This window comes from Eulemur rufifrons, chromosome 10 (genome assembly GCF_041146395.1).
Source record: "Eulemur rufifrons isolate Redbay chromosome 10, OSU_ERuf_1, whole genome shotgun sequence".
In the NCBI taxonomy this organism is placed as follows: domain Eukaryota; kingdom Metazoa; phylum Chordata; class Mammalia; order Primates; family Lemuridae; genus Eulemur; species Eulemur rufifrons.
Genome location: NC_090992.1, coordinates 20,397,292 through 20,410,239, shown reverse-complemented (window position 1 = coordinate 20,410,239; position 12,948 = coordinate 20,397,292). Strand labels below are relative to the sequence as shown.

The 12,948-nt window shown below is 33.2% G+C and overlaps 1 non-coding gene across 1 annotated transcript; it reads left to right on the top strand.

Annotated features, from left to right (window-relative positions):
- The first annotated feature begins 415 nt into the window (after positions 1–415).
- Positions 416–531, top strand: LOC138393308 (small Cajal body-specific RNA 15). The gene has a single exon (XR_011235134.1). It is a non-coding gene; the product is annotated as a small Cajal body-specific RNA 15 (non-coding RNA).
- Positions 532–12,948: the final 12,417 nt, after the last annotated feature.

Sequence of the window (12,948 nt, the reverse complement as noted above, 5' to 3'; positions counted from 1 at the left end):
GAAAAAAAAATTGGTAGTCACATACGTCCATATTATACCCACATGTTTATTGATGTTCCATTAAAAACAAGCTTGTGGGAGGGTGTCACCATGGATTATACATGGACTTTTTACTTTATGAGTTCTAGTGTCAACCACTAACAACTGTAATCTGTGTACAATAGTACAACTAAGATCAAAATTGTATTTATTTCTACTGTTTATAACCCACCCATAGAACTGACTTTAGAAATAATGAAATTGCTAAGTGGAAGAAAGCTTATTTTATTGGCTCACATATATTTAATAATGGCATACATGGTTTATGTTTATAGATTTGTTAATTATTTTCCCCAGAGCTATGTATTTCCTACAATATTTCTCTTAACAAAACTATTTGAAGATAGTGAGGGAGGAGGTAGAAGAAAATGAAACATTGAAGACTAAAGAAGTAGAGTCCTGGAAATCAAGCTGACTTTCCTTTTAGCCTCCTTAGGAAGAACAGGTCTTGCTTGCAAAATAAATTCAAAACCTATTTATCTACCAACATGGGGTGGGGAAATATAAACCAATGGTTTTGGTAAACATAATACTAGATATGAATACACAGATTTATATTATAATGACTGATCTAGGTTCTAGCTTGAATTCTGGGATGTAAAAATTGCTTTCATTGAGGTAGGGATAAAAATTGTTTGAATTTGATTTATAAAGAATTATCAAAGTTGTGATATTTATTATGTCTTAAGATTTATATGTAAAGTATTGCATGTTTATACCATGAGAAATCTATGCCCCTATTTTGTGAATTTCATTTCCAGAGTTTTGTTTTGAATTGCAATATTTAAACAACAAAGTGAATTTCAAAACAAATTGAATTTATTCTGGAATACTATGGAAGCAATGCTGCTCAATTCCATATTGTGTAGTTCTAGAATAAAAAAAATCCTTGGGCATTTTAAGGTTGGATTAGTTTTATACGTTAGTTGAGGTAAGCCTCAAACTATGGAGACTTAGTTTCTTACATTCTATGCTTCATTATTGTATCTAACATACTAGGATACCAGTTATTTCCTGAGGTATTTACATAATGTTATTATTGTATTTTATTTAATGCACCTAATTTTTAGGTAATTTTTTAAAAAGTATTTTCTGATTATTTCAGAATTTTAAATTCCTTATAAAATACCAAAGGTGAATTTTACTTTTCTCATATTTATGGTAACATTTCTCTTAAAATTGCTAACAAAATGAGAGATTTTAACATCAGAGTGAATCAGCACTGGGCACTTGATTTGGCAAAACTATAGCTAGACACATTTGTTATCTCGAAAATGTGATAATTGAAGTTTCTATATTTGTAATAAAGTCTTTGTGCTGGAATAGACTTGTAAATGTAGCACCAAACTTTAAATAGTGCAGTAAATTACAGACCTATTGAATAGGTCTATTCAACTATTATTTTGTTCACCAAGCTATACAAATTCAGCAAATATAGTGTTTGACATAATTCATTCATATACCAAAAGCACATATAGGACGAAGCAGTTAGCTGAAAAAGACTCACAAAACCACTCATTGTGTTTCATGTGCTTTAGGTTTATGATCTCATTTCATCCTAACATCATCTTTTAAAAAAGGTATAATTCTCCTTTACAAATATTTATTAATCATTTGCCAAGGATTAAGCCTATATGTTATAGATAGAGAAACTGAGGCTCAAAGATATCAAATAATTTTCCCAAGGTTAAATAATTAGAAGTAACTGGAGTTGGGATTCCTACCAGGAGCGTCTGATTTCTAGCTCTATACTCTATACTCTTTCCTTATGGCATCCTGTGATATTCAGAATAATATCGGAGGAAGACAGATCTGTCCCGCCTCCCTTTCATATCTTTTGAATACCACGTTACCTCCATTAACTTCAGTTCCTTTCTGCACCTCTCAAATCCTTAAAAACAATGTCATTACCTTCATCATAAGCTAGTAAAGGGATTCCAACATAAACATACCAAGTTTTCATTTTCTCACTCCTGCCAGAATCAGGGCTTTTACCCTACTTGCAAGCTAGTAAATGAGCTTGGTATGGTTTCATGGATGTTGGCAGAACACAGAAAAACAAAGGACTTTTTCACATAATAGCAAGCAATGTGTGCTTCGTGTATGCACTGATTCTCCTTTCACCCCAAGTTCCATGGGAGTTAAGCATAGTGGCCTGAGTGGAGAGGTTCGCACCGCAGCCACGGAACAGAGAGCTATGGGCATGAACTTGCTTTATAGCAAGCTCACTCTTTGTCCTGGAGGAGGACATCACCCCACTCTCCAAAATTGCTTGCTGCAAATACAACCTTGAAAAATGGCTCAGGCAAAGACAAGTCCAGGCCTTGATTTCTTGGTAAATTCACCAAGAACATGCAGGGACAGTCAAGGCCATGGCAGGTGGCCTGTCCCCATAACTCCTTCATATCCTGCATTAAATACTCACTAATCTCAGATTATATTCACATCCAATATTCTTAACCATTATCTCTCTTTTCATACTCCCCTGGCAAAATCTCCTCTGCCACTATACTAAGGCATTGAAAATGACTTGGGTAAAAGGAGAAATAATACCAAATATTAACAAACAAAAAATAAAGTCATGAAGCTTTAGGAGTGCTATATTTATAATTCATGTTTGGACTTACCTAGGGCAGTATTTCACACTTTCTTCTCACTTTTTAAATCAAGGCATTCTTTCCCTCTCATTCTTAGCTAATTAACCTGCTTCTTATTTTAGTTAGAAAACAGAAGCAATAAGAGTAGGCCTTCCAAAGGTTTTCACAGCCACATGAACTAACATAATAACAGATGTTTTAATAACCTCTGCCATCACTTCTGTTATTATGGATGAGCTGTCTGTGCTCCTAGCTAAGGCTAAAACTCTCCCTTATGAACTAAAACCCATCTCCTCTGGACTAGGCAAGGACATAGTCCAATTGCCTGCCTCTCTCCTGCATCATCAACTATTTCCTCTCCTGGATTATGTTTATAAGCATGCAACCACACTACAATGTCTCTCACCAGAAAAAAAAAAAAAAAAAAGTGAATTCTACAGACTTATATGGGACATAAGGCTTTTTATTTCCACCTCATTCCCAAAGTAATCACTGAGATTATTTTTTGCATATCCATATATATGCTGTTATAAAGAAAAGACCATGCATTCTGGGACTTTTTTTGGCAGCCAAGAGCACTGAAAAAAAAAAAAAAAACCTTGAAAATTAAACATTTTATTTAATCCTATGGCAGGGTTTTTTTTCTCCCCACCAGATTCTAAGTAAAAATGGAATAGTACATATTTTCTTCTTCTAGAGTAAAGCTCACAGAAACCAGGCATAGATATTTTAATTCTAATATTGATTATTGTTGGAAAATGATTGTAAATGCTTAACCTAATGCCTTGCATTTATAAGCACAAAATAAATGTGTTGATCCATAGAAAGAAAATCATAAAACTCCATATGTAAATAAAATATTGCCCTTTAATCAGGATTAAACATTCTTGAATTACTCATTTTCTAACACTTGCTTCCGTATTTCAACTATCTCTTAATATAGTCATTTTTCTTTTAGTTTTAATTTTCTATATACTCACAAAACTCTTATTAGTTTATAAGTCAAATATCCCTCAAATTCTCCCATGACATGTCAAATTTATTTGTTGAACATTTTAAAAACTGGTATATTCTTTCTGTGGCTAAAATCACTAAAGCACGTTAAGAAATTTATTATGCAATGCCTTCTTGTCTTAGGTTGCACATGGCTGTATATATTCTCTCAGTTTCATTGTTCTTGAATTTGTTGTTGCTTTTGTAAAGCAGCGTTATAATTGTGTTGTGAATATGAGAAAACAGCAAAAAAAAAAAAAGCTAATACACCAAATTAATCCTCCAAGTTAAAAAAAAATGAGTATTTTTATTTCATTTTACAGAAGCATAAAGATTGTTGACTCAATAGATAATCTGGGGAAGGAATATTCTCTTCAGCCACAACTTTATATAATTTTCATTTTAAAATACTTAAATGAAATCTATCTTATCCCTCTTCTACTCATTGCCAATCCCTTCAAAATTAGTTGTACTTTTAAAATTATATTTTTATTTCTCAATTAAGACTAAAAGATGCCCCAATTTCTTGTACTTTTGTGAATGGTTTTATGTAGGCATGACACTCCAAGTCATGGCAACTCAGTGGAGAGTTAGGGTAGAGCTAGAATAAAGCAAATGCGGTATTAGTGATCATACAGGAAACTGGGAAATTCCAAGTATGATGGCATATTATTCTTTATTTTAGTGATTTGCAGCATGGACTGTGGAGTTAAATCATTAGTATTTAAATCTTGCCTTCCTGGTTATTAATATAACAACCTGGTCTAAATTACTTAACAACTCTATGGCTTGATTTTCTCAACTGTAAAATAGTGATAATAATATAACCTATCTCATAAAACAGGTATTGCTAAATAATTTAATATATATAAAATGTATAAAAGGGATCTTCAAACATATTAAATATGAAATACTTATTAGGGAATCAAAAAGACAACAGGGGATACAAAAGTAAAGACATTAGAGGAATTTTAAGCCTCAAAACAGATATAGCAAACATTAAACAGAGCCAAATTTCTTGCCAGATTAACAAAAAATAAATACTAATGACTTATTTATCTCAGTTCCTATTATTTAATAAATCGTATTAGGCTTTCAATAACAACAAAAAAAATCACAAGACATGCTAAAAAAGAAAGAACAAATGGAATCTGAAGAGACAGAGCAAGCCTCATAACTAGACTCAGCTATGACATAGATTTTGGAATTACCTAACAGGAAATTTAAAGTAATTATGATGGAAATGTTAAGGGTTTTAATGGGAAAAGTAGGTGCAGGCAAAAACAGGTAGATAATGTAAGTAGAAAAGTGGGAACTCTAAGAAAGAATCAAAAGAAAATGTTAGAAATTAAAAAAAAAAAAAACACTGTAACAGAAATTAAAAAAATAAGTTTTGATGGGCTCAGACCAGTAGTGGCCAAGAAAAGAATCAATGTGCTTAAATATATGTCAATAGTAATTTTTCAAACTAAAATGCAAACATTAAAAAAAAATGAAAAAGCTCACAAAAAGGAAACATAAAAGAACTGTGGGAATTTTTGAAATGTCAAAAACCATAGCAGAAGCATAACTGGAATAGCACAAAGGGAACAAAGAGAGAAAAGACCAGTTGAAAAGTTTGATATAGAGATGGCTATTAATTTTCCAAAATTAATGACAAACACTTAATCTAGGAAGTTCAGAGAAAATCCAACAGTAAAAATTACAAAAAGACTACTCATAGGTATATCATATTCAAACTGCAGAAAACCAAAGACAAAAAGAAAATCTTACAAGAAGCCAGGGTGGAGGGGAATTACTTTGCACATAGAGAACTAAGATAAGAGTTTAATAAGATTTTTCATCAGAAACCATGCAAGCTAGAAAAGAATGGAGTATAGTATTTAAAGCACTGATAGTGGGGGAGGGCACCTAGAATTCTATATCTACTGAAATTATCCTTTTAAAGTGAAGGAAAACTAAAGATTTTTCTCACACAAATAAAATCGGAGAGAATTCGTCACCAGTAGACCTACTCTATAAGAAATGTTAAAAGAATTCTTTGGGGGAAAAAATGATGTAAGTCAGAATTTTGGATGTACACAAAAAAAAGAAATACTTTGGAGAAAAAAATAAATGAAAGAAAAATCTAGATATTTTTAATATCTAGATTTAGAATATAAGGTGATAATAGTAACATTGTATGGGGTGATTATAACGTGGATAAATGCAATAGAGGACAGCAATGTTATAAGGGAAGGGAAAGACAGATTTGGGAATACTCTCTTATGATATAGGTACCTGTACTATATATGAATTGATATAATGTTATTTGAAGGAAAATTGGAATAGTTAAAAAATGACAATGAAAATTCTGTAGAAACCACTAAAATCTTTTAAAAGAAGTATCTACTTGTATTCTGTAAGAGGAGATAAAATAGAGTTTAATGCTTACATAAAACCAAAGAAGGTAGAAAAGAGAAGAAACAAAGATCAAATGAAATGAATAGAAAACAGTCATAACCATGGTAGATAATAATCCGAGTATACCAATAATACAACAATTGAAATGGATATTTTCAGAATGTATACAAATAAGACACAATTGTTTATTGTCTACATGTCCATTCAGATTCAACTAGAGCAATAGAGAAAGGAATACCTTGCTTACGCTAATATGAAAGCAGGAGTAGCTAGATACAGTTTAATAAAAGCATAATTTAAAACAAGGAAAATTATCAATAATAAAGAGAGGCATTACACCTTGATAAACAGGTCAATACTTAGAGAGAAAATATAACAATTTCCAATATTTATGCATCTAATAACAAAGCATCAAAATGATGTGGAGCAAAAACAATTAGGACTATAATAAGAAATAGAAAAATCCACTACTATGGTTGTATACATCAGCAACTTTCAGTATAGATTGATCACACAAGCAAAAATTAGTAATCGACTAGTTGACCTTAATAGCACTAGCAATCAACTTGACCTAATTGATATTTATAGAATACTCCACCTAACAACAACAGAATATACATTTTTCTCAAGCTTGCAGAAATATTTGCCAAGAGAGGCCACATTCTGTACCATAAAATGTACCTTAACACATACAAATCTTAGCTACCATGCAAAATATGTTCTCATACAAACATGAAATTAAGTTAGAAATCAATATCTGAAATGTAGCTGGAAAATTCCCCCCAAATTTAGAGAGTAAATAACATACATAAAATAAACATGGATCAAAGAAATCTTAAGAGAATTTTAAAATATTTTAAACTAAGTGAAAATAAAAACAAAATTTATAAAAATGTATGGGATGCAATAAAACCAGTGTTTAGATAGAAATTCATAGCATTAAATTCCTAAATTAGAAAAGAAGGAAGATCAAAAATCAATTATCTAAGATTTTACCTTAAGAAACTAGAACAATTTAAGCCTAAGCAAGCAAAACATGAACAAATAAATAAACATTAAAGCAGAAATCAATGAAATTAAAACAGGAAAATTCTCTAAGAAGACATAAAAAATACAAAAAAACAACAAATACAGAAAATCAACAATGCCAAAAGCTGGTTCTTAGAAAAGATCGATACAATTTGTAAATATCTAGCCAGGGTAATCAAGAAATAGAGGACACAAATGAGCAATATCAGAAATGAAAGAAGTATCATCACTCCTGAGCCCACGGACAATCAAAGCACAGCAATGGAATTATATGAATAACTATATGCCCTCAAACTTGATAACTTATATGAAATGGACCAATTCTGTATAAGACACAAGCTACTGTAGTACTAAGAGTGAATCTTAATGTATGCAAAGCAAAAACAAAAATCATTTAGGAGATAGAAAGCTTTCTGGATGGAAGGCAGAATATGACAAAGCAATCTAACACAAATGTATAAAACAACCTTACTAGAAGGAATGGGAGAAGCACTAGTTTAAGTGACCCTGGAAATGAGTGGAGTCTATAAGGCTAAAGGCAAAAGAAACCACATAAAAACTCTACTCTTGCTGGTAAAGTTCCCCGTGGAGGTATGGTTTAGAAATTCTTATATTACTGTATGTGCACACTGGAATTGGACAATTAAGTAAATAGATGAGAGGTAGTGCCACCAGGTTCTCATTGTTGATGTGGGATTTTACAAATAAGCCAAAGAAGGAGGTTCAAATAATCTGTGTGGTAATGGATTATAATTGGAGGTATCAGCATAAACTGGTGTTTTGCTTAATATAGATATGATTGACTAAATGCAGAAATCTTTGTAAATCCACAGTTTAGTATACACACATATATATTTCCTTGCTCTGTCAGCTGAGAGGATTTGTTTTGGATATAAGCACATTTGTTCAAAACCCAAATACATAATGAAAACATTTTTATTCCACATAACATCTCTGTTGATATGTGCAAAATGTGTATTTGCCACATTGCACAAATAATTAAGCAATTATAATCTTTTCTATGTCATAATATTAGAATCTCCTTTGTGTTGATGAGAAAAAGATTAAATTTCAAAATGGCATTGAGAATATAAACAGAAGTAGTATGCTAACAAATAAAGATATTTTAATTTAATGATATTTCCAGGCTACCATAAATACTATTTTCTCTGAAAGCATTTCATATGTGTTTATACGCATATGTGTAACTAAACTGTGATCTCTTCTGCATTCTCACTTATAAATACTCAGTCCTAGCAAAAAATAAAGTGCAAAAACAAAAGCTTTGGGAAAAAATAAATATATGAGCAAATACATGAATAATACATGCAGCGAAGGTCAGGAAATATATTTTTATATGCTTGAAATGAGGTTTCTGCTGAATTCCAAATCAATTCTATTATTGATTATCTCAGTTTAATATCTTCATTCACCTTTCATAGTATGTGTGTGTATGTATACTATAGACATATAATAGGTAGATAAGGATAGATTTAGATTTATATATGGCATTATTTACATAGGAAACTATGAAAATAATTTTAAATGGTTGCCAATTATAATTACAGAATCAAACGTAGTATTATATTCAACTCTTACAAATTGGCCAATTTCATGAAAAATACTTGGCCATTATATTAATATCTTCCTTTGTAGTAACGTTTCCACTAGGGGGTGCAAAAGGGAACAAAATTTAGGTTTATCTCATATTATATACTAAAAATTAATAAGAAAAACTTGAAGCTATAAGTTAAAATTATTTTTACAGTTCTAAAAATTATGAAATTTAATTGGATTATTTATAGTGTGAAAATAGCTTCATTTAGCTATTAATAGGTTGGGGAAGGTAGTGCTATATAACAAAGTGTTTAAAGATGTTCCCTGGGCAGGCAGAGCTGATTTTAAATTTGGCTTTAGGATTCACTGTTGGATTTCATAGTGGGCAAGGGGCTTAGGCATTGGGAAGCCCGTTTCCTTAACTCCAAAATGTTTTCAGGACCCCACCACCAGTCCCAGATTCTATTCTTCACAGATATATATTAGTACCCCTGAACTCCCAAATGTTTGGTAGGTTTCTCTCTGGCACCAGTCATAAATCTCAGATGCTTTTCTGCACCATCCAGGACGTTATTTTCAATTTCTAACCGTCCTACAGTTTTAACCTGTGGTTCAGACCCATTCAGATCAATTTCTCATACTTCATCATTTAGAGTTATCACTAATACTCTCCCAAATATGTTCAGTGGCTGAAACCATTAAGATTTACTGGAGAATCAGATCTCAGCCTTTTGAAAAAATGTTAAACATTAATGGTTAATCTTTAGCCTTTTCTCCTTGAATCATGATGTTTTTGTTTCTCATGTCACAGATGGGATCAGGTCCAGAGGAAAACAGATAAGGCTTCTGATGGTCCTGTGAAATTTGTATCGTGTCCACTGGACTTTAAGCTTATTATTCCTCTCTTTTGTACATCAAGCATAATATCTCATATACAGAAGGCCCACCCACCCTCAGCAAGTAGTGCCATGCATTCTTGTTAGAAAGAATAGTAGACAAAATACCGAGAATCACCATTCAATTGATGATTCTCAGCAACTAGAAGCTTTTGAGAGCAATATTGGCTCTAAATTCTCTGATTTAGCGGACATTGATGGGCTAATGCCGAAGTTCCTGGTGCCCTGTGATCTGTCCTTTCATGCCTATAACAAAACATACTTTCTATGACATGGAGAAAACTGCTGTGGAACATGGGGATGCCAACCATTCTTCAGTATTAAGAAATCAATGTCTCCCCCTCCAGTGGCCCAGTGTCATTTAGATAGGACTCCCAACACATAGCTACAATAAGGCACTATATCTATTTTGTGTAATGTTTGATCTATGATTAGGAGCAAGACAGATCCATGTATACTTAAGCTTATCTCAACAAAGGATATTTAGTTGCCCTTTTGCTTCTGCTCAGAGTACAAAGCCAGCTCCTTACCATTCTATCAGTCACTGGTCATGTTAAAACAAATTCTCTCATTTTTTTATCACAGGTATTCATAGAAGATTTTCCAAAATCTAAAAGGGCAGGACCTTCATATGTAGATTCAAAGAAAAACACAGGCTTTCATTAACATTTTTAAATTTCCTTCCACTATAGATCATAATTATTTAAACAGTGTTGCCTGTGGGTACAATGTACACTATTCAGGTGATGGGTATATTAAAAACCTAGACTTCTCTGCTATGCAATTCAGGCATGTAACAAAAAACCACATATACCCCCTAAATCTATTTAAATTAAACAAACAAAAAAAACCCCAAAAAACATCAAAAAAAGATAATGAAAATCACAAAAAATGTAATATGGAAATTATCTGGACAGTAATGTGCAGGTTCAGAACTAAAGCAAGTTTACTATTCTTTGTAATAGATAATACTTGCTCTCCAAAGTTTATACAAATGTCATTACCTTTTGTAGAAGTCACAGGAAGGTGAATATCAACAAATAAGAATGTATAATGATGTATTGGGGCCAAAGCTATATATAGTTAAAGAGCCTATAGTTTTAACTGTTGAAATACTACAGAATATTATAGTGTTTAGTTAGACTATACTTTACGAAATGCTTGATGCTTCTGAATACCAAGGATATTAACTTAACTAATGATCCTTTAAATGGGTATGTAAAATATAATTTAAGCTACTTGCAACATGCAAAAGAGAGGCATCATTTGTTACTGCCAAAAGTCACTGGCATGTGGAAATCAGAAAATCATTAGCCTTGATAGAAATAGCTTAATACAACAGGGAAGAGAACACATTATTTAGAGCAGTTAAATGACAATTGATGCAACCACTGGTGAAATGCAGGGAAAAAAGTGGATATGATTTAGTGAATGATAAATTCTGCACTCAGTATTTATGCATGCAAAGGAACGGAAATCTTTGCTCATTAACCAAGGCATTTAGTTTGTGAGCCAAAATGCTTCAGGCTGTAGCCCTAATTGTCATAAATGTTTATCTCTGTGCAAGTTTAATTTAGGCTTAAGAAAAAAATGTTATCCTGAGTGATGAATATTCTACATTTTTTTTCATCTTCCTCATCAGCCTAAGCCAGTTAGCTCACATCCTTGCTTATGTCCTTTCTCCTCCATGAGATCTCCATGGTCCCCCCAGCTACAATTAATCTCTCTCTTTCTCCCATTATGCCCCACTCTTTTACATCTATTATAGCAGTGTGCCTAATGGTATATTTACGGGCATACCCCATGGAGCACTGCCTTCTAAAACACTGATTTTTTATAACTGTTTAGTAGAGTGTCATACTGTGCTGTCCTCTGATTGAATGGCACCTGCCAATCTGTTTTGTTTATGCTCTTGAATCTCTTTGCCATTAGCATACTATTTTCCAGCTGACCATGCCTTGAGTCTCAGCAAATATATTGAAAGTTTCCCAAAGTATGAGCAAACATGGATTATTGTAATGGTTAAAAGAGAAGAACAGCATGCAGCAGTACCTGTGTGAGCCTTAGGTGGAGGTGGACTGTGCTGAGGGCCTAGCCACGCCGCCACCATGCGAACACCTGTGAAGAGTAAGAAGTCGGTTAATTATCTCATACTTTTATGTTAATTGACTTTTAAATCACTTCGGAGCCCTGTGTGGTAGCTAACACCTGTAATTCCAGCTGTTCCAGAGGCTGAGATGGGAGGATCCCTTGAGTCCAGGAGTTTGAGGTTGCAGCGAACTATGATTGTGCTCCTGCACTCCAGCCTGGCCAACAGAGTGGGACCCTGTTTCAAAAAAAAAAAAAAATATCACTATGCAGGAAACAGATTTCTATAGGGAATTCCATGACTGATTTATTTATTACTGACACTTATGCAACTACCACTTGATTCCAAAAAGGAATGAATGGGGTATGCCTTTATGTATGTATGTACTTATATACTCTTTAACACTGAGAGCCCCCCAAAACAGGGATCATACCTCAGTGGTAAAAGTCTTAACTGTGTATAAAGGCCCCAACTAAGGAACCCCAAAATATGTACAGAGGACAGAATTTAGCATCATAAACACAGAAAAAAACTAAGAATTAGAAACTGGAGTGCCTACCTGCTTAAAGCAAGCGGTAGCTACTGAACTATTTCCATGGAGTAATGTAAATATAGTTTTCCCTTGCCTTTCAATTTTTCAAGAGAAACAAAAATCTGATTATTACATCTTTTAAATGTTGGCCATACTTTAAATTATAGTGATTTTCAATATTGTATAGTTCTAACAAAATAGTTCTGTGCAGGAGACACAGCTCATGGGCCACCTGTTCCTGATCTCTGCCATGACCGTTCATGTCCTTGTCCCACCCTTTCTGCCTTCATTCTTTCTTTTGCTTCTTTTTTTCATTGATTCCTTTGTTTATATGCATGTGTGTGCATATGTGTATGTTCATAGGTACACGTGTGAAACTTATGTAAAGTAATAATATGCAATAAGGGATAAAATCAGATATGAGAAATACAAAAAATAAGGAAATAATGATATTAAAGAAAAAATAAAATAGTACAAATATAGATGTTGTCTGGGAGGAGTATTGACCAATGTCTAGGTGGTGTGTGGTGTGATTGTGGACTCAACTTTGTTTTTTTGTTTTTGTTTTTGTTGAGACAGTCTCACTGTGTTGCCCCAGCTAGAAGGCTAGAGTGCAGTGGCATTATCATAGCTCACTTCAACCTCAAACTCCTGGGCCCAAGGGATTCTCCTGCCTCGGCCTCCCAGAGTTGTAGGATTACAGGCATGAGCCACCGTGCTCCACCTAGATTCAGCTTCAACCCTTCCATTGACAAATCAAAAAGACAAATCCAACCAGGTACAAGATTTGCAACTCCTCTCCCCTAACCCCGC